Source organism: Manis javanica, chromosome 8, assembly GCF_040802235.1.
Source record: "Manis javanica isolate MJ-LG chromosome 8, MJ_LKY, whole genome shotgun sequence".
Lineage (NCBI taxonomy): Eukaryota > Metazoa > Chordata > Mammalia > Pholidota > Manidae > Manis > Manis javanica.
The window spans coordinates 5,238,322-5,265,898 of NC_133163.1; the positions used below are offsets into that span (position 1 = coordinate 5,238,322).

General features: G+C 46.7%; 1 long non-coding RNA gene across 3 annotated transcripts; it reads left to right on the top strand.

The window, feature by feature from the left end:
- The first annotated feature begins 271 nt into the window (after positions 1–271).
- On the top strand, positions 272–16,982 carry LOC140850695 (uncharacterized). 3 transcript variants are annotated; one of them, XR_012133671.1, is made up of 5 exons: positions 272–831; positions 1,241–1,510; positions 7,936–7,989; positions 12,219–12,459; positions 13,016–16,982. It is a non-coding gene; the product is annotated as an uncharacterized lncRNA (long non-coding RNA). The 3 variants fall into 3 exon arrangements; XR_012133672.1 differs by lacking the exons at positions 7,936–7,989; positions 12,219–12,459; XR_012133670.1 differs by lacking the exons at positions 7,936–7,989; positions 12,219–12,459 and having other exon boundaries at positions 1,241–1,360.
- The last annotated feature ends 10,595 nt before the right edge of the window (positions 16,983–27,577 follow it).

Here is a 27,577-nt window from a genome sequence, read left to right on the forward strand (position 1 = left end):
GGCGGGGGGAAGGGGCGGGCGCGGCGGCGGCGGCGGCGGGCTTCCCCGCCTCCTCGCCTCGGTGCGCCCCGCGCGCGCTCGTCCGCTGCTCGCCCCGGCGCCCCGCCTCGGCCTCCCGCTCTGGCCGCGCCTCCTCCCGCCCTCCGGGCCGGCACTCCGCTTCCCCCTGCCTTCTGCGCCTCCGCCTCCTTCCACACAAATACCAACTCCTCACCCAGAGCCCAGATCTCGCCGCCGCCGCCGCCGCCGCCACACTCCACTCAGCCCAGGCCTCGCGAGACTTCCGCGCTAGCCTCGGCCCGCCCCGCCTCGCCCCCACTGGTCCGCTCTCCCGCTCGCCCCTCCTCCTCTGCCAATCGAGCAGCCCGTTCGCCGCCGCGGCCCCGCCTGCTCACCCGAGCTCCTCCCGCATTGGGGTCGACGGGACGGCCCCCGCGCGCGCGCGCGCTGGCTGGCCGCGGCGCGTGACGTCAGCCCGCCGCCACCGCCTCTAGTGGTAGTGAGTAGCGCGGCTCCCGCCCTCCGCGGGGCCGCTGCAGCAAAGCCTGTCGCCGCGGGCTTGGGCAGCGCTGGCCAGCGGGCGTGGCCGCTGCAGCTGCAGCCGCTGCCTCGGAAGCCGGTGAGCCGGCCGCACGGCCCCCTGCGCCGCGGTGGAGGGTACTGCGGGGGTACGGCGGGACCGGCCGAGCGCGGGGTCGAGGCCGGGGAGCGCACGCGGGGCGGCCCGGCGCCCCAATAAAGTCTCTTTGACGGGAAACGCCTGTGTTTCCTTTGTCGCGTTGGGCAGCGTCTGCTCTCGGCGCCTGGCTTCGGGAGGGCGACGGCGGCGGGGTGAGTGTGGAGGGCCCGGCCAACAAAGGTGGGCGGGCGGTAGCGGGGGAAGACGTCCGTCGGCGGCCTGGGCCCCGCATCTCGCCGCGAGCGCGACGGTCCCGCGCTGCCCTGGCCAGGGGACAGGTGGGCCGGGCGGGGCGGGGCGGCGAGCGGAAGCGGCGTGCGGAGCCCCCGGGTCCACCGTTGGGAGGATGTCCGTTATCTTTTTGTGACCCGCGGAAACCTGAGATGGAGCCGTTAGGTGCCTGTCTCCCCGCGTGTCTCAGAACCGCGGGCACCCGGCCGCTCGGCGGGAAGCCCGGCACTCTAGGCTTGCCACCATTTCCTCCCGAACTTCCCTTTCTTCGCCCTCCAGCCAGCCACTGTCTCCCTTGACCACCGTCTTCACTATTTTTCACTTTCATAGATGCTCCTTACGCCCAGCAGGCTCTGCATTTGTCTCATCGTTGAAAATTACACAACTTTCCCGCCATGTTCTCCATTATGCCTGCAACAGAGCCTAGATTTTTCCTGGCACGAATTAACGGCAAGTTCAACCTTCCTGAATAGCTAGTGATATCGCGGCGAAGTGGTTTTGCCCTTGCTCACCTTTTGGTCGACCCAGCAGTTGTCTTAGAACTATAAAATAAAGTCCTGATTTTTACGAAAACCGTGAAAAACTGAAGAATCTGGGAAGGTGTGTCTTTGTTGTACCCATTGGCCGATTTAACACCCGTGTGAATTTCTTGAACGTGTGTATTCTCAACGTTTACTCTTGTGTTTCGAAATAGTGTTCTTGCAGTAGAAGCCCATGATTGTTTTGACCTGAAACGCTATCTTTGATCCAGCGTTTTAAAACAAGCGAGTGTCTTTGAGAGCGTATTAGAGAAATGTTTATGCATTCTGATTTAAAAAGTGAGATCAATCTAATTTAGTCCCTACTTATTTCTAAAGGGGATTGGACTTGATTTTTGACACTATTATTAGTGTAAGAAGTAAAAAATTAGATCCCTTTCTGTTAGAGTCTGCGTTTTAAAACGAGTAATTCCCCTTGGAGTGCTGCACCCACACAATTCAGCAAAGTCAGAATCTGTTGAAATAAGTAATTTCTGGCTTACATGGCTTATAAATTCTGTATAAATATTTAGCAATGAAAACGAGTTGTGGGGGGAAATTTTGTGTGGCTTAATTTCACTTTCCTCACTCTCTAATAATTGATGGGGAAATGTCTGTGTAGTTGATACTTCCCCATGGATTCAAGAGAAATGGGGGAAGTACCTAATTAGCTCCGTAGCTTCTGAGTCATAGATCTGTAAAGTTCACAATCAAGTGGAGAAAGCTGCAAAGGGTTTAAAACTGTCAGGAAGGCGGTAGGTGTGACAAAGCACTAAGATGCTCCTAAGTGCTATCCTAGCACCTGTTCCATGAATAGCTTTTAACTCTTGCCCTAGAGCAGGTGACCTGTTAAGGCAGGCCTTCGGTTTTCTGTGGTGGGAAATACTCTTCTGCTCTTTGGCTGTGGAGTATCTTAGGATGAGAGGCGCAAAGACACTGGGCTGTGTCAGCTCTAGCTTGCTTGTACTTGCTGCTAAAGGTGAAAATCAATTTAAAAGGACAGGTTAAATTGCAGTTTCAGAGCCATGGTATGGCAAAGGCTGTGTCCATCCACAGCTCAGTGCCTTGTACAGGGAATGATCGTTTGCTTTTTGGTTCATCAAAAAATGAAAGCACCGTGATAGGAGTTGGTGTGAGAGTGCTTGACCATTTCAGGTGCCTCAAAAGCTCCAACTTTGTACAAAGCTTCCAGTCCTCTGCAGAAATCAGTGTCAATGGCTATAGAAGAAGGTGGAATATTGGAAGAATCACAAGAATTGTGCAAAGCTTTCTAGACTCTGAGAAATCAGAGCTCACTAATGGCTGGGGAGATATGGTGACATATATCCTGCAAGGAATGAGGTGTATTTTGGCCACCTGATTCAGGACAGCAGCCAGACAAATATGTGAACTGTTAGCCACACCTCTTGATGTGTCCTTACCTCCCTCATTCCTAGTGGATTCTTTCCTGAAACCTCCATTAAATGCTCAAACTTGATTTTGAAGAACATGTGGTTTATGAAGGGATAGGTGTGGAGAGGGTGAAGGCAGGGAGTGAGCAGGAGGATGAAGTATGTTAGTTAAAAGATGCCTGGTACCCCTCTTTTCCTGACTTGTTCAGAGAGTATCTTCTTATTGATTATAAGGAGGCTGTTAAATCTAATTTTACCCTATTTCTATTTTGAACAGATTGGGAATGATTCTAGTAATGAATTCACAAAGCTAAATAATGTCTCTTACCACAAATTAATTTGGCTTCCACTTGAAATTGGCTTTTTGGTTAGTTCTGGTGTCTAGTTCTTCTGAAGTCTCTTCAAGTAGGCAGTGGGTGGCTCTGCATCAGTTGCAGTAAGAAGTCATCTGAAAGAAACACTCAAGGTCATATTGCAAGAAAGTGAAGGGGCTGCAGCCAGAGCTAGCATATGCTGCCTCTTGTTGGGCTGCAAAACCTCTTAAGTTTGCGGGGTAGGACCTGTTTCAATTCTGATCCATGCTGAGTTTCCAATAAAATATTTAGGAAAATCAGGATGAAAATTTGTGTTTGTGCATCTAAATTAGTTACCCCGAGTTTGGATGAATACAAGTTAAATGAAACACGATTGGTATGTACATGTTTTCTTAATCATCTAAATTATAATAACCTTGGTTGTGGAATCTGTTATCTGGGCTATTCAAGGGATACCCCTCCACCACCATTGGTGTATGAATTAGATTTGAACTTAAATTATGGTGAAAAGCCCTAAGCATGTACATGTTTATTAAGCTAACATTTAAGCAGCATTTTATGTCCTTTTACTTTATAAGGTCTTAGCCATATTCTTTTTCTGAGGTTAAGTGGTTTATTTCATAATGAAACTGTTATTGGCCATAATTCTAAGGAAATTTGAAATCTTTAGTAATAAATTAGCCTCGTTTTTCTCTACTTTGCTAGTAGAATGTCCCTCCAAAGAAGCTAAATCAGCTTTTTGGTTCTGTTCCTACCATCTGCCCATCCAAACAAATGGAGCATGCGCTCTCAAACAGAATGAGTAGAAAATTCTCTTTCAATCCATGGTAACTTTCAGAGCCATGCTTGTTTCACTGCATGCTTACTGTAGTGCCAGAATAAAGGAAGTTGATTTATTTCAGTATTTGTGTGTGTGAGGCAGGCTGATACGGAGTGGGAAAAGCCCCCTAGGACTGGGGAGTGATGCATCCTCTGTGGGTGGCTGGAAACACATAGCCTCTCTGACACAGACTTTCTGTTGGTTAAAGAGGAGTGGTCTGGGGGTTGGACAAGCCCCTCTACACATTTGCCTTTGTTGAACAAAGCTGTAAACAAGACAAGGTGGTGCCTGTCCTAATGGGGCCTGCCGTTCAGAGGGAAGCTAGGCCCAGAACAGATCATTCCCAAGTACTTGTCTCCATTCTGTCTGTGGGACGACCTAGGGTCAGGGCAGTCAGGGACAGGGCCTAGCCCAGGCCCGTCAGATACAGGCCTTTCCAAGGAAGGGACAAGTTGGCTGGGACTGGGCGGTTGAACAGATGAGAAAGTACCCAATTCAGGACTGGGAAGCAAAGTTGTTTTTTGGATTTTTTTTTTTAATGTTAATTTCTATGTGAAAAGAGAGAAAAAATAAATCAGGTGAATATTTGAAAATATTTGGGACAAGCCCATAGCAGCCAGTACAAAAGAGCTACTACTTTTAGCCCTGGAAATTCATCAAATTAACTATTTATTCATCAAATTAACGAATCCACTGAAACTGCTACTGAGGACGGATGAGGTTTGCTCAGGACTTGGTTACTAACACCATGGCCTACTTTTTTTTTTTGTATTTTTATGCAGTCGGTGTATTTAATAGTAGGTTAGGGCTCTTTCATAATCATTGTGGGTGTTTTATTTTATTAAGGTATCATTGATATACATTCTTTCGAAGGTTTCACAAGAAAAACAATGTGGTTATTACATTCACCCTTATCAAGTCCCCCCCACACCCCATTGCAGTCACTGTCCATCAGTGTAGTAAGATGCCACAAAGTCCCTATTTGTCTTCTCTGAGCTACACTGCCTTCCCCGTCACCCCACACACACCATGCGTACCAATCATAATACCCCACAATCCCCTTTTCCCTCCCTCCCCACTTCCCTACCCCACCCCTCCCCTTTGGTATCCACTAGTCCCTTCTTGGAGTCTGTGAGTCTGCTGCTATTTTGTTCCTTCAATTTTGCTTTGTTGTTATACTCCACAAATGAGGGAAATCATTTGGTATTTGTCTTTCTCTGCCTGACTTATTTCACTGAGCATAATACCTTCTAGCTCAATCCATGTTCTTGCAAATGGTAGGATTTGTTTCTTTTTTATGGCTGAATAGTATTGCATTGTGTATATGTACCACATCTTCTTTACCCATTCATCTACCGATGGACACTTAGGTTGCCTCCCAATCTTGGCTGTTGTAAACAGTGCTGCAATAAACATAGGAGTGCAAATGTCTTTTCGACTGAGAAGTTGTTTTCTTTGGGTAAATTCCAAGGAGTGGAATTCCCAGGTCAAATGGTATTTCTACTTTTAGTTTTTTGAGGAACCTCTATATTGCTTTCCACAATGGTTGAACTACTTTACATTCCCACCAGCAGTGTAGGACGGTTCCCCTTTCTCCGCATCACCAGCATTTGGTGTTCCTAGTCTTTTCTATGTTTGGCCATCCTAACTGGTGTGAGGTGATATCTCATTGTGGTTTTAATTTGCATTTCCCTGATAATTAGTGATGTGGAACATCTTTTCATGTGCCTGTTGGCCATCTGAATTTCTTCTTTGGAGAAGAGTCTATTCATATCTTCTGTCCTTTTTTTAAATGGGTTATGTGAGTTCTTTACATATTTTGGATGTTAACCCCTTGTCGAATATGTCATTTACAAGTATATTCTTCCATATTTAGGATGCCTTTTTGTTCTGCTGATGGTGTCCTTTGCTGTACTTTTTAGCTTGATGTAGACCTATTTGTTCATTTTTGCTTTTGTTTTCCTTGCCCAAGGAGATGCGTTCAGGAAAAAGTTGCTCATGTTTATATTCAAGAGATTTTTGCCTATGTTTTCTTCTAAGAGTTTTGTGGTTTCATGACTTCAATTCAGGTCTTTGATCCATTTTTAGTTTACTTTTGTGTATGGGGTTAGACAATAATCCATCTTCATTCTCTTGCATGTAGCTGTCCAATTTTGCCAATACCCATTGTTGTAGATGCTGTCATTTCTCCATTGTATGTCCATGGTTCCTTCATTGTTCATTAATTGACCATATATGCTTGGGTTTATATCTGGGCTTTCTTGTCTGTTCCATTGGTCTGTGAATCTGTTCTTGTGCCAGTACCAAATTGTTGTGATTACTGTGGCTTTGTAGTAGAGCTTGAAGTCGAGGAGCATAATCCCTTCACTTTTTTTTCCTTCTCAGGATTGCTTTGGCTATTCGGGGTCTTTTGTGGTTCCATATGGATTTTGAACTATTTGCTCTAGTTCGTTGAAGAATGCTGTTGGTATTTTGATAGGGATTGCATTGAATCTGTAGATTGCTATAGTCAGGATGGCCATTTTGAAAATATTAATTCTTCCTATCATGAGCATGGGATGTGTCTATTTATTGGTATCTTCTTTAATTTCTCTCATGAGTGTCTTGTAGTTTTCAGGGTATAGGTCTTTCACTTCTTTGGTTAGGTTTATTCCTAGGTATTTTATTCTTTTTGATGCAATTGTGAATGGAATTGTTTTCCTGATTTCTCTTTCTGCTCGTTCATCATTAGTATATAGGAATGCAACAGATTTCTGTGTATTAATTTTGTATCCTGCAACTTTGCTGAATTCTTATATTAGATCTAGTAGTTTTAGAGTGGATTCTTTAGGGTTTTTTTATGTACAATATATCATCTGCAAACAGGGACAGTTTAACTTCTTCCTTGCCAATATGGATGCCTTTTGTTTCTTTGTGTTGTTTAATTGCCGTGGTGAGGACCTCCAGAACTATGTTGAATAAAAGTGGGGAGAGTGGGCATTCTTGTCTTGTTCCCAATCTTAAAGGAAAAGCTTTCAGCTTCTCGCTGTTAAGTACGATGTTGGCTGTGGGTTTGTCATATATGGCCTTTATGATGCTGAGGTACTTGCCCTCTATACCCCTTTTGTTGAGAGTTTTTATCCTGAATGGATGTTGACTTTTGTCAAATGCTTTTTCAGCATCTATGGAGATGATCATGTGGTTTTTGTCCTTCATTTTGTTGATGTGGTAGATGATGTTGATGGATTTTTGAATGTACCATCCTTGCATCCCTGTAATAAATCCTACTTGATCATGATGGATGATCTTTTCGATGTATTTTGAATTTGGTGCTAAAATTTTGTTGATTATTTTTGCATCTTTGTTCATCAGGGATATTGGTCTGTAACTTTCTTTTTTTGTGGTGCCTTTGCCTGGTTTTGGTATTAGAGTGATGCTGGCTTCATAGAATAAGTTTGGGAATATTCCCTCCTCTTCTACTTTTTGGAAAACTTTAAGGAAGATGTGTATTAGGTCTTCACTAAATGTTTGATAAAATTCAGTGGTGAAGCTATCTAGTCCAGGAATTTTGTTTTTAGATAGTTTGTGGATTACCAGTTCCACTTTGTTGCTGTTAATTGGTCTGTTCAGATTTTCTGTTTCTTTCTGGGTCAGCCTTGGAAGGTTGTATTTTTCTAGAAAGTTATCCATTTCTTCTAGGTTATCCAGTTTGTTAGCTTATAATTTTTCATAGTATTCTCGCATAATTCTTTGTATTTCTGTGGTGCCGTAGTGATTTTTCCTTTCTCATTTCTGATTCTGTTTATGTGTGTAGATGCTCTTTTTTCTTGATAAGTCTGGCTATGGATTTATCTATTTTGTTTACTTTCTCGAAGAACCAGCTCTTGGTTACATTGATTCTTTCTGTTGTTTTATTCTTCTCAATTTTATTTATTTCTGCTCTAATCTTTATTATGTCCCTCTTTTTACTGACTTTGGGCCTTGTTTGTTCTTCTTTTTCTAGTTTCTTGAATTGTGAGTTTATACTGATCATATGGGATTATTCTTCTTTCCTGAGGTAAGCCTGCATTGCAATATACTTCCCTCTTAGCATGGCCTTTGCTGTGTCCCACAGATTTTTGCAGTGTTGAATTATTGTTGTCATTTGTCTCCATATGTTGTTTGATCTCTGTTTTTATTTGGTCACTGATCCATTGATTATTTAGGAGCGTGTTATTAAACCTCCATTTTTTTGTGGGCTTTTTTGTTTTCTTTGTGTAATTTATTTATAGTTTCATACCTTTGTGGTCTGAGAAGCTAGTTGGTACAATTTCAATGTTTTTGAATCACTGAGGCTCTTTTTGTGGCCTAGTATATGATCTATTCTTGAAAATGTTCCATGTGCAGTTGAGAAAAATGTGTATTCTGTTGCTTTTGGGTGGGGTGTTCTGTAGATGTGTGTTAGGCCCATCTGTTCTAATACATTGTTCAGTGCCTCTGTCTCCTTACTAATTTTCTGTTTGTTGATCTGTCATTTAGAGTGAGTGGTGTGTTGAAGTCTCTTAAAAATAAATGCATTGCATTCTATTTCCCCCTTTAATTCTGTTACTGTTTGTTTCACATATGCTGGTGCTCCTGTGTTGGGTGCATAGATATTTATATTCGTTATAGCCTCTTGTTGGATTGACCCCTTTATCATTATATAATGTCCTTCTTTATTTCTTGTTACTTTCTTTGTTTTGACGTCTGTTTTGTCTGAATCAAGTACTGCAACTCTTGCTTTTTTCTCCCTATTAGTTGCATGAAATATCTTTTCCATCCCTTTACTTTCAGTCTGTGTATGTCTCTTGTAGGCAGTGAGTCTCTTGTAGGCAGCATATAAATGGGTCTTGTTTTTTTATCAATTCAGTAACTCTATGTCTTTTGATTGGTGCATTCAGACCATTTGCATTTAGGGTGATTATTGATAGATATGTACTTATTGCCATTTCAGGCTTTAGATTCGTGGTTACCAAAGGTTCAGGGGTAATTCCCTTACTATCTAACAATCTAATTTAAGTCACTTAGTATGCTATTACAAACAAAACTTAATGATTCTTTTTTTTTCTCCTTTTTCTTCCTCCTCCATTCTTTATATATTAGGTATCATATTCTATACTCTTTGTCTATCCCTTGACTGACTTTGGGGGTAGTTGATTTGATTTTGCATCTGCTTAGTAATTAATTGTTCTACTTTCTTTACTGTGGTTTTATTTCTTCTGGTGACAGCTAGTTAGCCTTAGGAACACGTCCATCTAGAGCAGTCCCTCCAAAATACACTGTAGAAGTGGTTTTTGGGAGGTAAATCCTCTCAGCTTTTACTTATCTGGAAATTGTATAATCCCTCCTTCAAATTTAAATGATAATATTGCCAGGTAGAGTATTCTTGGTTTGAGGCCTGTATGTTTCATTGCATTGAATATATCATGCCACTCCCTTCTGGCCTGTAAGGTTTCTATTGAGAAGTCTGATGATAGCATGATGGATTTTCCTTTGTATGTGATATTTTTTCTCTCTCTAACTACTTTTAATAGTCTGTCCTTATCCTTTATCTTTGCCATTTTAATAATGATATGTCTTGGTGGTGTTTTCTTTGGGTCCCTTGTGTTGGGAGATCTGTGCACCTCCATGGCCTGAGAGACTATCTCCTTCCCCAGATTTGGGAAGTTTTCAGCAATTACCTCCTCAAAGACACTTTCTATCCCTTTTTTTCTCTCCTCCTCTTCTGGTACCCCTATAATGCAAATATTGTTCTGTTTGGATTGGTCACACAGTTCTCTCAATATTCTTTCATTCCTATAGATCCTTTTTTTTCTCTGTGCCTCAGTTTCTTTGTATTCCTCTTGTGTAATTTCTATTCCATTTACTGTCTCTTCTACTACATCTAATCTGCTTTTAAATCCCTCGATTGTATGTTTCATTTCAGATACGGAATTTCTTAATGATTGAATCTCTGTCCTAAATTCGTCCCTGAGTTCTTGAATATTTTTTGTACCTTCATGAGCATGTTTATGATTTTTATTTTGAACTCTCTTTCAGGAAGATTGATGAGTTCAGTTTCACTTGGTCCTTTCTCTGGTGTTTGTGAGATTTTGGTTTGAAGCAGGTTCCTTTGAAGTTTCATATTTGTATGTGGCGCCCTCTAGTGCCCAGAAGCTCTAGTCTCTGGAGCTGCTCAGCTGCTGGAGTGATGTCGGGGGTCACAGGGGAGCGGCGCTGGTGCCTGCGGGAGCAAAGAGCTTTTTCCTGCTTCCCAGCTGCAGCGCCTGTCTCCACTGTCAGAACCATTGGGCTGAGCACACAGGTGTAAGCCTCTGTGCTTTGCATTTGTAGCTGCCATAGGTGGGGCCTCCCTTTGGCTGGCCTGACCCCAGGGCAGGGCCTGCCGGTTTGAGAGCCAGTGCCAGCAGGCCAGGAGGAAGACGCAGCAGGCTGCATATCACAGTGGGGGGCCTCAGAGCTGGGTAGCCAGCCAGGGGGATGGAGTGCCTGTAGCTCCTGAGATTTCCCAACCTGCTGGGCAGAGCATGTCCAGACAATCTTGTCCACCTATCCCTCCTCCTGAGCAGCAAGTTCTGTGCAATCCCTGCCTCTTCAGCAGCCCTCTTGCTAGGAAGCCTCTTAGACCGCCCACCTTTCCTTTGTCCCAGAGCAGCCGGATGTGGGTCCCTGTCCTCCACAAATGGCTGGAATCTCAGTCTCTCCAGGTATTCCGCCTGTGTTAGCTTTCCAACCCCACTAATCTCCAGAGCACCATGCAATGTAGATTTGTGCTCCCAAAGCAGGTCTGTAGGACTGGATGTTCAGCAGTCATAGGCTTCCACCCTCTCCCTGCTCCGTTTCTTTTCCTCCTGCTGGTGAGCTGGGGTTGGGGAAGGGTTTGGGTTCTGCTGATGCCTGGGTTCTTGTTTGCAGAGTCGAAGAATCAACTTAGCAAACACCGAAGGTAGGAGAGCCAGGGTGGAGGCTTTTATTTAGAAATAAAGTGAGAGGGAAGAGCTCCTGGCTCACGCCAGGAGGGGACAAGAGAGCCCAGGGTGGTGCGTTGTCTAGGGGATTTATAGGCATTGTCTAGAGGATTTTGGGGAACTGATAAAAAGGTTTTGGGTCTGGACTTGTTAAAAGTGGCCTTAGGATGTTTGTCCTTGATGAGATATTAAATCCCTTTTAGCATGCTAAAGTGAATCTTACACATGATTATAAACAATTAGCATAATAAAAACATGGGCTACTTTGCTTTATCTGGGGAGTATCAACTTGATCTCATTGAAGAATGACTCTAGAGCTTAATGTTTAACACAGAGTGTTGGTAGGGGGTTTCCTTGTATGTAGTCACATTGCTCTGACTGTAAATATCCTGCTTTGCTTTTTCTGGAGGCCCTCACCCTATTCTGTCTAAGCCCATGGTCCCTGTCTCACCACCGGATCAAGGCTTTGGTACGTTACCCTCTTTCGTGAGGTCGGCTCTGTTCTCCAGGTGTATGCAGTCTGGTGCAGCCTTCTTTCCTGTTGCTCTTTTAGGATTAGTTGTATTAACTATATTTTTGTATTATATATGGTTTTGGGAGGAGTTCACTGTCTCACCTCTCACACCGCCATCTTTACTCTCCTGTCATCATGGCTTACTTTTTGTTTGTTTGCTTTTTATGAGCGATTGCTTGTTCAAAGTTCCCACTTGAACTGGGAGGTTAATAGCAGAAACCATTTTGGCATACCAGGCCTTCAAAGTTGCTGCAAAGCCCATGAGTGGGAAGAACAGACTGGAGTCGTCGAAATGGGCTCAGGCCCTGGTGCCATTTATTGTCCGTGTAACATCAGCAAAGGCTCATAACCCCTAAACTCTTCATTGCCTCAGCTCACAAGCTGCCCTAATAATGTCAGTCTTGGGGGTTACTAGAGTAAGCTGTAAGAGTGAAATGCCCCACCTGGGTATGTAAGGCATGTGTGTTCCCAGGGCCTGGTTAGAGTTCCCTCTTGCCTTGCTCCTTCCGAGATGAAGCAGCTACTGCCACCCACATCTCCGCCTCTGTGCTGTGTCCCACTTTCAGGCACTGCTGGCCTTAGGGTTAATGCTGATAGACACTGTCCAGTGCTCACTTGGTTTCTTAGTGAAAGATGAGAATTTATTTACCAGTCAGATTATTTTCTTTCTTTTTTTTTTTTTTGAAGAGACTTGCCATGTCAGTGGTAACTTTTTCGTCTCTCTGAACTAAGTGGATTACTGTCTATTAAAAGTAGAATAAACAACTTTTGTGTTTTCTATGTCAGTCAGAGCTCAGCTTCCCAACTGTTGGCGCTCCCTCGGGAAGTGCATCTCCGTCTCCCACCCAGCTGCTGGTGTCCTCCTGTCACTGTTCCCCTTGTGACACAGAGGGGCTTTGCCTGGAGAGGCTCAACCTGAGAAGACTTGGCCAGGGCATTGTCACAGTGGCTCAACAGCTGCCACTTGGAAACAGCAGCCCCGAGATGGGAGCCGGGGAAGAGGGAGCCCATCTGTGTCCTGTCCATGGTGCGGTGAACCACACTCCAGGGCAGAGTTGCCCCTGACCCCATGCCCTCTTTAGGGCACAGTGTTTGTTCCCTTAGGTCATGTTTTGAACTTGGGACTTAAAGACTGGGGGTGGGGAGGAAGGCCTATTCTAAACCGTGGGGTCTTATTTACTACCTGAGGAACGGATTGGGAATGTCCTTGTGCTATTTTGCTTAAATGGCATCATCCTTACTGTGGGAGCACAATTGTGGGATGCCTGACTCTTCTCATGGTTCTCTGACCCAATCACACTGGAGGCGATGCTGACGCTGACACGGTTTGAGACTAATGCTGTCCCCAGTGCTGCTGTATCATCTCCTAGCCCTCCCCCACATTCATAGAAGACCTGTGCTTAATATATAATCTTCTCGAACTTAAGGCATCCCAGCCCTGACCAGAGTCACCACAGCCTCCTAAGAGCAGTGCCACGTCCGGAACCCTGAGCACCCAGTCTCCTCCCCTCCAGCTCGCCCTTCGCTCCCGTCATCCAGCCTCAGACCCTGACTTTGCTAATCTCTCCGCCTTTCCTTCACAGACTGCTGACCCACGGTGGATTGCTGGTGTCCTCGGCCTCCTATACTGCATGTCTTATGAAACCTCACCCTAGATCAACCCAGCTTCGTCTCTGGCAAAGTCCAGGATCTCTGGAGGAACCCCACGCGTGTATGTCGATCTTTGCCGCAAACTGTTTGGGGTCTCTAGCATCAGCTGAGTATTTAATGTCACTTGATCATTCTTTTTACTCGTCCTAACTCAAACCTCCTCTGCCACTTCACTCAGCAAATTCTCTAAATTACTTTCCGGAAGTAATTTCCTTAAGGGATGCTTGCGTCCATCTGCCCATCCCCCAATTCCATTGCCTCCCACTTGAAGAAAATGGAGAAATCAGAATTCGTTCCCTCAAATGCCAGCTGCTCAGGCCCAGCCCTCCTGCCCTTCAGCCTGCGTCCCCTCTAGCAGTTTCTCTCTCACCCGTGACACCCAGTTGCCCAGGACCAAACCTGGAAACCCTCCTGACCCCTCTCACTCCCTAATCCCCTGCCTGTAGCCATTGGGTCCTGATGAATTTACCTCCTAAGTGTTCAAAAGCAACTTGTCCCTGTTCCTGCCACTGCCTGCCTCCAATCCTCCTTCCCCAAGCCTCTCCTGAATTTCTCTAACATGCAAATGATATCACATCACTCAAACTTCGGGGGCTTCTGGGCCTCACAATTGACCAGTTCCTCAGCAAGTCATTCCTGAACCTTCTGGCCTCATTTTCTACCGGTCCTGCTACTTCCAGACCTATGTACCAGGAGAGTTCATGTCTTTGTTTTCAGACAGGTCCTCTCCCTCTGCCTGCGGGGTCCTTTCCCAGCTCCTTCAACATTACTTGTCTTCCAGAACAGCTCAGATGACGTCCCTAGGAAGCTTTCTGTAGAAAAGTACCTCCACAGCACTGCCCAACTGCTGTCATTGTTCTCACGCTGTAGGGAACGTGGCTGTTAACATTTATGCTTCCCCACAAAATGGCACATTCTTTGAGGGCAAAGACAGTGTCTCGTTTGCCTCTTGTATCCAGAGGGAGCCAGGGCCAGCCCAGCACAGGACACGTGGGCCCATCTGAGCAGAAGCATCTGGTGGTGCTACCTCCAGGGTCCTCGTCCACCCCTGCTGCCGTAGGATAGAATCCAGACTCCTTGCTGGGCTTTAAGGCAGCATGGCAGAGCAGGAAACAGTAGGAACTTTGAAATCAGACAGACCTGGATTTGAATATTTGTTCCACCATTTATAGGTAGGTGAGTTTCTTAACCTCTCTGTGCCAGTTTCTTTATCTGTAAAATAAGAATATTGACCATAAGGTTGTTGGTAAGTTTGAATAATATGTACAATGCTCCTGGCTTGTAGTAGGTGCTAAATAAATTTGCTCATGTTACTATTTTTCTCTCTCCCTCCTGCACCACCCTGGCCACCCCCATCCAGGCTCACAGAAGTTTCATTGCTGGTGAAAATGCCCCCTCATCGCCTTTGCTCATCCTCCCACTAGAAATAACACATCACTGTCCTGTAGTTTGGGGCAAGCAAACTGCATGCATTCAGGAACGCCTTCTTCCTGCCCACCATCCTCTCTTCCCAGCTCAGGCCCTGCCTCAAGGCGTGCCCAGGCTCTCTGGTCAGAAGGAGCCCCTCCCCTGGCCTCCTGTTTCCCCGCGGCATGTGCGTTCCAGCCACCACTAGGCCGTCCTTGAACTGTGTGTAGATAGTTCTTGGGCGGAGAGCTTTTGGATGGCAGGATGTCTCTTCTCCTTTTTATAGCTCTCTGTGCTGCTGAGCCCTCAGGGCCTGGGACATACCAAGTGTTAAATAAATAAATGGTCATTTACTTTAGAGGAGGACAGGAAAATGCGTCATTGACCTAAGCCATGTTGTGGAGTTCTAAAGTAATCAAACTCTGGGAACTCTGAATTTTAGCTTACTTCTCCTTGAGATTTCTTGAGCAATATGAATTTCCACATTTTCAAGCAAATTAATGTCTGGCAATTAGACATTATTCTAGAAAATTGACTTAAATGACAAAAAATACCAGTTTTGAAAATAGTTCTTAATGTGAAGAAAATAAGGACTATTGCTTGCCCCGAACTACATGAAAGTGATGTGTATTTCTAATTATTATTCAAAAGCATATTCAAAAGAGGAAATCCTTTAAGTATAGACTGTGCTTTGGAAAAATCATCTTATGTTGAACTGCTCAGATTGCAGCTGACAGTCTTTCATCCAGCCCTTTCAAAGCAAACGGTATTACAAGTAAAATCCTGTCAAAACAACCACTGTAACAGAGAGGGAGTCCATATGAAAAGGACATTTCCTGTTGAAATAAATGCCTTATTGATTGATATGTTCATCCAACAGTTAGCGGGAACAGTGCTCTTTCTGTGGCCGGTGGGGGGAGAAACAGAGGTGTTTTATAGATCTGCTCACACACGTCTCTTCCAGCCATTGGCCAGGAAATTCCCTTGGCCACTGTTCTTCCCACACACATACCCCTGCTTTTTTTTTCCTTTCAAACTATTGGATTCTAGTGGATGAGAGACTAGAACCAGTCCACTTCTGGCTTCAGCCTGAAGCAGGGAGCCAAGTCCAGTGGCGAGTGCATGGTGTCGAGTTGCATCAAAACTTGCCTCTTGGGTGTTCAGAGTTGCAAATTAGCAACTGTTTGCTTTCACACATAAAATCACATTTAAATAGCTTTAAATCACATTTCCCCATCCTGTATTCAAACTGTCATTTTTTAGGATCCAGATTTAGTAACTTAGATATTACATACCTAATGTACCGAGTGTAAACCCTCATTTAAGGACCTGTATCCGTTGTACAAACCTATTGAGATGAGATGTCTTGATTGACATCTAACATATTATCCTGCCAGCTCTATATAAGTAGCTAACTCTCATCTAGGCCTTGTATAAACTGGCATTATATGTCATAAATATCATCTAGAAACAACTGAGAGGAATGGCTGAATGCATTACTGCATGCCACACGGATAACGTGTGTGCATTTGTTCAGTAAGATGTGTGGGCGTCCCTATGGCACTGACTTTGTTCCTTAGCTAACCACTACTCTTCTCCCTGCTCACAGAGCCCCCGCCCTACAAGATCCAATTTTTTCTTGTTAGGTGACAACTAGAAATCTGATCCTTTGGTGGGGGTCTGGGTGAAACTACCTTAGCTTCAGAGATAAATCATGATTGGCTGAACAACCAAAGCAGTCATTTCCTTTAGCTAGTGATTGATTTGAGAAGGAGTTGGAGAGAATGTGACCCAATTCTGGCCAATGAAATGTTAAGGAAAATGTGTGTTATTAGAGAGGCTTCTCTTCCCTAATGAAAAGATAAATCCTCAAGAGAAGACAGCCCCTCTTCTTAACCCCAGACCTGGCCTTGATGGCTCAGGCTAAGAGAATCGGTCACTTGTCTGCTCAGTGAAGCTGTCACCCCACTGGGCTTCTTCTGTAATCCATTGTCCTGGGGTGTTAGTACCTTGTAGGGGTTCATTCTCAACGTGCTGACACCAGTCAGTCTGTAAGTAGCTCCCTCGAGGAACAAGAGGACCAGGCAGTGGGACAGAGGGGGTAGGACATCAAAGGGAGAGTTACTCTTCTGTGTGTCTGGAGTGTTTTCTCTTGGTAGTTGTATGGTCCACCCATACGGAATCCATGGAATATTATAAAACTGTACATTTTGTAAGTAATAGTTTTATAAATGGTTTTAATAATCTGAAAAAATGCTATGATAAACAAAAATGTAGACCATTCATGTATATTGTATAATCTCAACTTTTTTGAGGGGATAGGTATGGAAAAAATTGGAAAGTAAAAATGTCAAAATAATGTAGTTTGCTTCTGGGAACTAGGATTTGGGGCAGTTGTTGGGTTTTTACTTTGTATGTAGTTAGCACGTTTTTGTTTGTTTTTATTTACTATGGTAAGAGACAGAGAACATTAAATTTATCCTCTTAACCATTTTCAAGTGTTCAGTTGAGTAGCATTAAGTGCATCCACACTGTGGTCCAGCCGTCACCACCATCCGCCTCCAGACCCTCTTCATCTTGCAAAACTCAAAGTGTACTGTTGAACACTAACTCCCCATCCCCATCCCCAGCACCTGGCACCTGCCACTCACCTTTTGCTCTCTGAATCTAACTCCTCCAGGGACCTTACTTGTATGTGTAAATCATGTACTATTTGTTCTTTTGTGACTGGCTTCTTTCACTTACAAGTATTCATCCAAGCTATAATATATGTCATAATCCCCTTCCTTTCTACGGCTGTATAATAGGCTATTAAATGAATACATCACATTTTACATACTCAGTCACCCTTCAGTGACACTTGGGTTGCTTCCACATTTTGGCAGTTGTGACTAATGCTGCTGTGGGCACAGGCGTATAAATAAACATGTATTTTAAAATTAAAAAAAAGTAGAAATGAAGAAAAGCTTTTAGAAGGCAAATCATCTATTTTGAATTTGGTCTTTTTTTCCCCCTCATTTCTCATCTGTATCCAATCTTTTGGATACTTTTAGCCAACTGTAACATTTCCCTACCAGAAGGAAAAATTGTAGCTGGAAGCTTTCTCTTCAAAAACCTAATAGTAGTAAAGTTAGCTGTTTTTTAAGCATCTTACCTAATTCCTACTTCCCTCCTTCCTCATAGTTAAACAGTAAACTCCTTAATTTATCAGCACTTACCATTTTCCAGCACATGTCATTGGCCTTCTCCATCTCTGAAACGGTCCCTGGGAGTCACTCACCGAGTTCCCATAGCCGTGGGCATTGCTTTATTCCTTACCAGCTTGTGTTGGCATCGGTCTATTTTCCCCAGGGAACTATACAGAAGACAAGCAATGAATTCAGTTGTCTGAAGACCAGGTGCCCCCATGTGACAGTCACCCTGCTGGGTTCCCAGGCTTCAGAAGTGAACGAGCCCCCCAGTGCCAGGTGCTCTTCATGGACCCTCTTCTCAGGGGGAGGAGATGGGATTAGAATTCACTGACTTGGTGGGGTTAGAGAATCAGAGTCAAAAGAGACCCTGGAGCTGACTTAGTCCAGCCACCTGAGTCCAAGCAGGTGTTCGGCTCTTTTTCTGCTCCTGACCTGGTTGAGTGCCATCACCCGTGAGCCCTGGTCATTGGCTGTTCTAGGCCCGCCCCTTGGCTCCTGTCTCCTCTGCTGGAAAGCCTTCCGGCGGTCCTGCTTCTCCCAGGCATGATGGCACTCTTGCAGCCTCACTGGATTTTCTGTTGTGACCCAGATACGTCTTGTCCTCCCTGCCTTTCCCTCCATCTGGCAGGTCTTCACCCCCAAGCTCCACCTCTGGACGCCGGATCCTTCCGCCTGCAGTGCCACCTCCTCAGCAGTCCAGCTTGTGAGCAGCTATAGTCCTGCGACCAGCGTGCTGTTCACGTCGCATCGGCTGTAGCCTTTGGATTGTGCGTGTGTGCGTCCGTGCCCCTGCACCCTCCTGCTCCCCTCCCCGCCCTCCCCCTTCTAGATATGTCCATGTTTGTGGATGTCTTTACGGTGGGCGGGCATGCGGACAGGAGGGTGAGGGCGTGCTCGGTAGCTGATGATGGCTGCCTTAGGCAAGGCAAGGAGAGCACGAAGAATTCGACAAACTCATCTACTGAACTCTGAGCAAGTGTGCCAAATAAGAGGCCGTGAGGCCAGGAGAGTGGCAGCGCACATCTGGGTCACCGGAAAGTGGGTCGGGAAGTGCGTCAGGGCTGCTGGTCAGGGCTTACATCAGCAACTCCGGCGGAGGCGCTGGGCACCGCGCCAGGGGCACATCGTGTGTCTCCACAGTGAGCTGAGCAGAGCCTCTCGGGCCCTGTGGTCCTGTGTCGCCCGCTGCTCCCTTCGCTCCCTGTGCACCAGCTCCCCCTTCCAACTCCTCAGCTCCCTCCTTTTTGCATCGTGCCCCTCCCAACTTCTTCCTGGGCTTTGTCTCCACCTTTGTCATTTTCCCTTTTCCTGCCCCCTTATGTCTCCCTTTCCTACCCGGTTTCGCTCAGCTCCTCCCTTTTTAATACTTAATGTATGCATTTCACACTTGTTCTATTTCTTGGCTCTGGGTTTATGTGTTATTAATAGAGCCAGAAGGATGAATTACGGTTTAGAGCTTTATTCCCCCAGAAAAATTGCAGCCTGAGGTATTTTTCAGTCAGTGAACCTTAATTGATTTTTCTCCCCACGGATCAATGATCTGCAGAAAAGCTCCCCGCTGCCCCGTGACATTCAAGCCGGGAAGGAGTCCTGCGGCCTCTGAGCTCTGTGTGCCACACTGAACTCCGGCCCTCCTGCCCTCACGCTGCGTGGCCAAAGGCTGCCCCCTGGCCTTCCTCCTTCCTGCCCTGAGGCAGGTGGGTGCAGCTCTTTTCCATGCTGGGAAGCAGGGTGGCCTTAGGTACTTAACTGCGTTGCTTCACAGGACTGCAGACAGCAGGAGGCTAGGACTTGTTTCCCAGGCTCCCCGGTAACCGCGTCTGGGCGAGCATTGGGTTTCTTCAGTCAGTCGCCCAGCCTGGAAGCCTGCAGTAATGTGTGGGCTTTGGCGTATGCAGGCATAAGCAACAGGTGAATTACAGGCCGAATTCAAAGCAGGAAGTGGTGATTCCAGTTAGTTCTACCCCGTCCCTGACACAGGGCCACTGCCTTGGGAATTGGAAAGAGGCTCTTGGAGGGGGAGTGACGTTCAGTTCAGCTCCCACATTAAGCACCTCCCCTGATTCTTTGTTCTCTGGCTGTGAGATAAGACAGGCAGCAAGTTCATGTGGGAGTCCACACCTCCGCTTTCTGGGTGTTGGGGGCGGGGCAGTTGCCCCAGCAGCGGTCACGCTGCTTTCTGACCCCTGGGTCACTGCCTTGATGCACACTGGTGAACTCAGCAATCCCACGGGCCGCCTGAGTTCCCACTTTCCTGTCCTGGGCTCTTTTTGGTGGGTCAGCTTCCTGGATCTCTGGCCCATTATTTCCAGCCCATCTGCTGACTGTAAACTCCTAATTCCCTGTGTTAACCCTTGTCAATTTAAAATATCACCACTGCAAAGAGCCTGCTAAGGACTAAATGTTTGTTTCCCTGCCCTAGGCTCTTGTGCTGATACCTAATCCCCAGTGACGGTGTTAGGACACCGGGCCTTCTGGGGAGTGGGCAGGTCACGAGGGTGAAGCCCTCAGGAATGGGATCAGTGCTTTATAAAAGGGACCCCAGCACGCTCCTCTCCTCCTGCCTTGTGAGGTCACAGCAAGAAGGCCATGTCTGGGACCCTGCAAAGAGGTCTCACCAGAGCCCAGCTGTGCTGGCACCTGATCTCAGACTTCAGCCTCCAGGGCATGAGGAATGTCTATCTGTTTACAAGCCACCCAGCCTGTTGCACTTTGTCATAGCAACACAAATGAACTAGGACGGAGCCTCCCCACCCCCTTACCCCTTCTCCCCAGAGAATCCCAGAATGTAGTTAAGCGTTGTTTGGGGTTCCTGTTTCTCCTCCTCCCATTGTCAGGTCCTTGAGCTGTGTGTTGGTTGTGCCGCCTATAAGGAGCTCAGGGCTTGCCGAGTAAGCCTGTAGGGTAAGCAGGGGAAACCCCTGCCTAACAGCTGCACTCTGGCTGCGGTTAGCAAGCAGCCAGTAGGATCCCAGGCCTTCCACAGACAGGTGCTTGACTGAACTGGAAGTCACTCCCCCTCCAGGACCCTCTCTTTTCAATTCCCGTGCCAAGTGGCCCTCAGTGTGAGGGACGGGGTAGAACTAGCTGGCACTGCCACTTCCTACTTTAAGTCCAGCCTGTAATTTACATGTTTCATTTGCCAGAGATTGGCTTAAACTGGCCAGACCCCTGCCTTAAGTCAAGTTGCTGGCTGGTTTTACAAGGCTCTGCTCCCACAAGCAACTCCAACCCATCCTGGAATCCAGGAATGCTATCAGGACCTGGTCATGGGAGTGACTGTCCTAAGAGCAGATTTCTGGCCCCACCTCAGGACAGAGAAGTCACTGGAGCATTCAGTGAGGCTGGAATCTAAATCAGCTTAAAAGCTGTAAAACAAGTACTGCTATTTCTGGAGTAGAACAGCCATCTCAAGATCAAGATGAGGTGAGGAAGCTGCCTGGATTCGCAGGAGAGGTAAGTGGGGCAAATGGAATGGAGGCAACTTTCTGGGGCTATTTCTAGACAGTTACTTGAGTGGGAATTTCCTGTGTCAGGCTTCAGAATGACCTTAAAGCTTGTGACAAAGACCCAGGAGTTAACTGGGCCAGGGAGGATGAAGAAGGGGGAAGGCAGAGCAGTCTATGCAGGTGTCCTCTTCGTGGACTCCTACAGTTTGGACCCTGTGTTTTGGAGCCCTACTTGGGGTTGTGGAGGGAGTTGCTGCAAGAGACAGTGTGTGAGCAGCGACAAGCCCTGTCCCTGGTGGTGCTATGCCCATGGATGAGCTGGACTTTTCTGGCACCTGCCCCCCTGCAGCTCAAGCTGTTCATCTCTGTTGCTGTGTCTTAACTGCTCTCTGAGCTAGAAACTGAGTAGGAAGAACAAAACTGCCCGTTTCAGTCCTTGCTTCTTATTAGCTGTGTGTCCTTGGACAAGTGACGCAACCTCTCTGAACCCTAGTGGGGTAACAGGTCTGACTTTCAAGATGGTTGTGAGATGGAAGTGTGGTCATGTATGTAAGCACCTTACACACCTTGGCACCTATCCTGGCACATCCAGCATGTGTTCCTGTGAACGGCAGCATGGTTCTGTAGACCCCCATAGCAAAGGGGCAGGGGGTGAGCACTGGCCCACAGAGACCTGAATTCTATTTCTCTCTGCTGCTAACTCCATGTGATCTTGTCCCCTCTGGGTTGAAGTAGATTTAGTGTTATTGATGCAAAGTACCCCAAAAAAATCACAGGTTGTCCATTTCCGCTAGTTTCCACATGGGCTTTTGTCTGTAACTTAGAGCAGCCCCAGGGGCAGGACCCAGAGCGGAGCAGCCGCAGGCCAAGGAGCGCTCCTCAGCAGGGCCAGGGCAGGGGCTTCGTTGCACCTGCTCGTGGGAGGCAGCCAGAGCACAGGCAATGGTAGTTGATCAAAGCAGATGTGAGGGTGGTGGGCAGGCAGTTGCATCGGAACCAGGTCTGGGTCTAGCCCAGGCCCAGCAGGTGTGTGAGCAGGTGCTGTGCTGTGGAAAGGTGCTGCTGCCTGCTCTAGTGAGCAGGGGCGGCCGGCACAGGGCGCTTTGCGGGACGATGACAGCCGGCCCTGGCTGGGGCCCACTCAGGATAGGGCTTGCCGGTGGGTGTGTGGCAAACTGAAGTGGCTGGTGGAACTGCACTGGGGTGCCGGAAGCTGGGAGCTGCGGTGAAGTGCTGAGCAGAGCAGAACAGCGGGGATCTGGAGCCATGGGAACGCGGTCTCCAGTCACCTGGGCTGGTGGCCAGAGCCCAGCTCTCCTGGACGCCGGCGTAAGGGAAGGGAATTCAACCTTGTTGTTACTCCAGAAGACTTAGGACCTGCAGGCTGGATGCCTTCCAGTCATTCTGAGGCCTTGGGCACCCTTCTCTCCACTCACACGGGAGGAATCTGGAATCCAGGGACGAGGGGGCTTGCCGGATGTCAAGCAGCTAGTAAGTGGCAGAGCCAGAATTCAAACTCCTCTCACAGACATTAAAGGTTTTTTTTCCCTCCCAGGTTTCATACTAATATGAAAATTATGTTTTTTCTCTTGGATTATTTTCAGGGGAACAATTACAGGGTCAAAGCATAGGAGCAGTTTTATAAATCTTGATACATAATTATCAAATTTTGCCCCCGAAGGGAGTGCATCAACTAACAAGACCAGCACCAATGGACCAGTTTCACCCCTGGAGGCTGTGCCCTGTCCTGACGTTGACCCTCCCATTTCCCTGCATGTGAGCCCAGCGCAAAGTTTTGTGACACAGCCCATTGGGGTTTTAACTGAGATTGCATTGAACTTGGGTATCACATGGGGAGACTGGATCATTTTATAATGTTAAGTCTTCCAATCCATGGACATGGGATTTCCCACCACTTAGTGAGGCCTCTTTATTTCAGAATAGAGTTTTATGATTTTCTCCAGAGAGATTTTGTATGTGTTTTATTAAGAGGTCTATGTTTGGTGTTATTGTGAATAGCTATTCCTACTTCATTTTCTAATTGTTATAGCTAGAATTTTTTTTAATGTAAGGTTTTTTTTGCATATCCATTTTTATATCTAGCAACCTCCTAACTCATGTTCTAGTACCTATCTGTTGATTCTTTGACTTTTCTATCATCTCTAAATAGTGACAATTTTGTTTCTTTTTTTAATCTTTATACCCTTATTCCCTTGCCTTTCTGCCCTGACCAGGACCTCCAGTACAATTTGAACCATACTGGAAATGGGGATAATGGGCATCTTTGTCGTGTTTACTGTCTCACAGGGCAAGCTTTCAGTGTCCACCATTGTACGTGAAATTTGTTACGGGGTTTTGTAACTACCCTTTATCCGAGCAAGGAAGTCTCTTCCAATTCCTGGTGTGCTAAGAGTTCTTCTCACGAATGGATCTTGAATGTTTTTAGCATCTACAGAGAGGATGGTGTGACTTCTTTTTTCTTTTAACTGATAGATTATGCTGAGTTTTCCCATACTTTGCCCTCCTGGGATAAACCCAGCTTGACTGGTGTTATCTTTTTTATGTATTGCCGGGTTCAGTCTGTACTCAGGTAGAATTTTTGCATCCATTTTCATGAGTGAGATTGCCTTGTCCTTTTTCTTTGGCATGTAAGATAAATACTTTTTTTATGAAGTATAGTTGATATAAAATTTAAATTCAGGTGGTGATTGGACAGTTATGTACATACCCTGTACTTTTGTTTTTCATATTTCTCTTGCCAGATTTTGGTGTCAAGATCGTTACGGCCTGACAGGATGAGCTGGGCAGTTCCCTCTTTTTCTTTCATGTCCCGAGTTTGTGTAAGAGTGGAACTCTATTGCTTGAATGCATATGAGAATGACAGGTGAAGCCATCTGGGAAGGTTGACTGCTGATGAATGTTCTCTTTCAAAAATCCCATCCCTTGTGAACAGATCCCAGAAATGGGCTGCTTTAATTTGTCTGATTTCTCTCAGACTGTTCAAGTACAGTTGGACAATATCCATCATATCATAGACAAATTCTCACAAATGCCCAGGGTGCCTAACTGGTTTTCTTGGCTTCACTGGAGATGGCTGGTAATTATAGATTTGCTTAGTTTATGTCACCGTATTCCTATTATGTTAATATGTGTGCACAAGGTAGTTAGTAGTTTAAAACCTATACATGCTTAAGGTACTCTACAAGAAGATATGGCAAAGAAATAATCAATCCTCCCATGTTTTCTTCCATATGCTACCTCTATAGCTTTTCTTCTTCCTTCCTAATTACAAACCTTAAATAGAATTCGTGCCTCATATCGAATTTACCGAGCATCATAATTCCTCCAGGTGGTAAAGATACCTCGAGACAAGTGCTGGGTATAGAAGCCACAGGGCATAAATCCGCAAAGAAGTAAAAAGCTAACCTTCTCAAACAATATGGCTTCTCTCTCACTTACCAACTTTACATCTCCCTGTATGGCCCCGAAAGATGGCTGGTTAGCCAGAGATGGGTAAGATTCCTCAAGGGAGGAACAACCTAAGACAGGCACAGTCGCAGGGGGGCCATCAGGTGAGAAATTGGGGATCAACAGTGGTGAGGCTTAGAACCTCACCCCCCCTGTTGAGAGAAACCTGCATCCATGGATGTTTTAAGGCCCTTATCTAGCTCAGATTAACACATAGTCTACAGGCACACACCTGATCATCTACAATTGCTCTCTTACAACACTAAACTATGTTTTCTACCTTTATCTTGCATCTACCTACCACTTCAGCATTTTATTAAAAAATAATAATAATAATAATAATAAAGGGAGAAATGTGGGATCCACATATAAATCAAGTATAAAAATCAAACAAATATTCATATCTGACCTGATTGTTTATAATTCATAATGCGTGATCAAAACCGAAAGTTTCTGTGATGACTGCCCTTGCACTGTTCACCATGTAAGAACTTATTCACTATGTAAGAATTCGTTCACCATGTAAGAACTCGTTCGTTATGCTTCAGAAGATTGGAGACTGATGAGAATTAGGCTTGAGATGGATTAATGATTGTGCATTGAGCATTGACCCCCCTATACAGAATTTTATTGTTGTTAACAACCATTTGATCAATAAATATGAGAGATGCCCTCTCAAACAAACAAACAAAAAAAAATCCCATCCTTTCCTTCCCATCCTCCCAGGCTGCACCACGTCACACTGTGGCAGCCAAGGGGTCACTGCCCTGGGCCTCTCTGATAGTTTTCCTGAGGCTCCCCCTTGAGCTGAGCTCTCTCTCCTGCTCCAGGGCATCCATCCGTCTTGCCCCAAAGTGGGATCCAGATCTAAGGCCGCCCTCACTGTGGCTGGACCACCTGTTTCCCCTTCCCTTCTGCTGTGCCCCGCTGAGCTCCTGGGCTTCTTGTGTCAAGCTTCTCTCCATGCAGATTGCTGCAAACACTGTCCCATCCTGACCCTGCATGCCACTCTTGCTGCCTCTTTCAGGAAGCCTGCCCCTTTTCCCTCTGACTGTGGGTTCCCTCCACTCCTGCAGCTGGCTGTCTGCATTTTACCAAAACAAACTAAGCACGGCACCAGGTACTATGCTCAGTGCTGGGATACGCCAGTAACCATTTTGGAACTTCCCAATGTGCAGGAAATAAACCAGTTTGCACCAACAGTTCCAACAGATGAGCATTAGAAGAGCACAGTTAAATCACCTTGAATTCCACTGCTCAACTATGAGAGCATTTCTCCCCAGCTTTGAAAGTACATATAATAACATACTTGAATAGGGCCATACCAGCCTACTGTGCAGATGAGGAAACTGAGGCATAGAGCGCTTAAAGCCAAATAGGCATTTTAGTTTAGGCAGCCTGTTCCCAGCCCCCTACCCCACTCAGCCCCTCCTTTGAAAACTGTAGTGGTAGAGCTGTGTCCCTGCTTGGGGCCTGCATTTTTCACTTCTTACTATGTACTTTGGGAGCACAGAAATGTGCATTAGGGCCCCCACACCCACCTGCTCTACCTACTGCCTTCTCAGGACATCCGGGGACAGACCCTGCCGGGGAGTCCAGAGGTCTGGGTTCTGGCCTGTCACCAGGCCACTGTGTGACCTCAGGCTGGACGCCGCACCTCCCCAAGCCTCAGTCTGCACAGCTGTACACACTGTCCAGTTCTGGGTCAGGCAACGGCGCCTTGGGAATCCCACTCTGCTGAGGGGCCCGGGCTGCTCGGCAGGGCTGGGCCGGGAGCCCTGCGGCCAGCCTCCGCCGCCCTCCTACGTGAGCCGCCCGGCCCCTGAGGCCCGGTGGTGCACCAGCCTGGGATGGGGGTTGGAGGTGCCTGGACGCCGCGCTCCCGAGCAGGGGCGCGATCCGCGGGGTATCTGGGGCTCCCTGCCCGTTCTGCCTGGCCTCCTCGCCTGTAGCCCCAGGGGATGCGAGAGGAGCCCGGCACGCTGCAGGCTGTCCGACGCAGCGGCCAGGTGTGGGGGTGCGCGCGGCTGGGCGCGCCTGGGGTGCACCCTGCCCGCTAGGCCGGCGCGTCCCCGCTCCCCGCGGCCCAGGTGGCAGTCCTGCCCGGGTTCTCCGTCTGGCCTGCCCCTCCCACGGGTGCCGCCCCCTCCCCAGCGGCCTGCGCTCTCTCTGATCCCGGCACCTTTGGCCTCTGCGCGCCACGGACCCCTGAGGCAATCTGGGGGAGCCCTTGGACGCCTCAGAACAATAGTTTTAAATGAATATATGGAGGAAACCATTACATAGAAGAGCGATTAAAAAAAGTTTACAAACATGTATAACTTAGCAGTATATTTTATTTAACCCATCAAATAACAAGACCAAAGCTGCAAGCCTAAAATCCATTATTTCAAAGTAGCAGTGGGCATAAACAATATTTAGAGATTTCTGCTTCAGTTGAAATATGATTTGAAAATACTTGGATTTCTTCTGGTGGCAAAGTCACAGGTGTGCTGACCCCAGTGAGGTCTGTCCTCCCCGTTCTGAGTTGATAGGAAAGTTAACTACCAGTCGGCAGTGGGGGGAAATCAGGATGTAAATTTTCCTGTCCAGTTTCAGAAATCCCTGACTTTTATCCTCTGGCCTCTCCCACCCCAGGACTCTCTCCACGGAGCGCTGGCTAAGAACCCTGCCCTGGGTGACAGGAATGTAAGCAGGACTAAGAGAAGTGAGAGGGATGAGAGGCAGAGCGAGGAAAAGCCTCCCAGATTGGAGGGGTCTGTTTAAAAGGGAAGCACATGGCCAGTTTTTATGCCTCTGGGCCTTTGCACATGCTATTCCTTCTGCTGGGCCGCCTCCTCCCGTTGGCGCATCTGACACCCCCAGTGCCTCACTGGAGACCCTAAACCTGCCCCATCCACAGCACAGGAATGCTACTCTTGCCCCCTGGTGTCTTACCAGCTCTGCTTTGTGCATCTGCCTTGGTCTCAGGTGTCTGTAT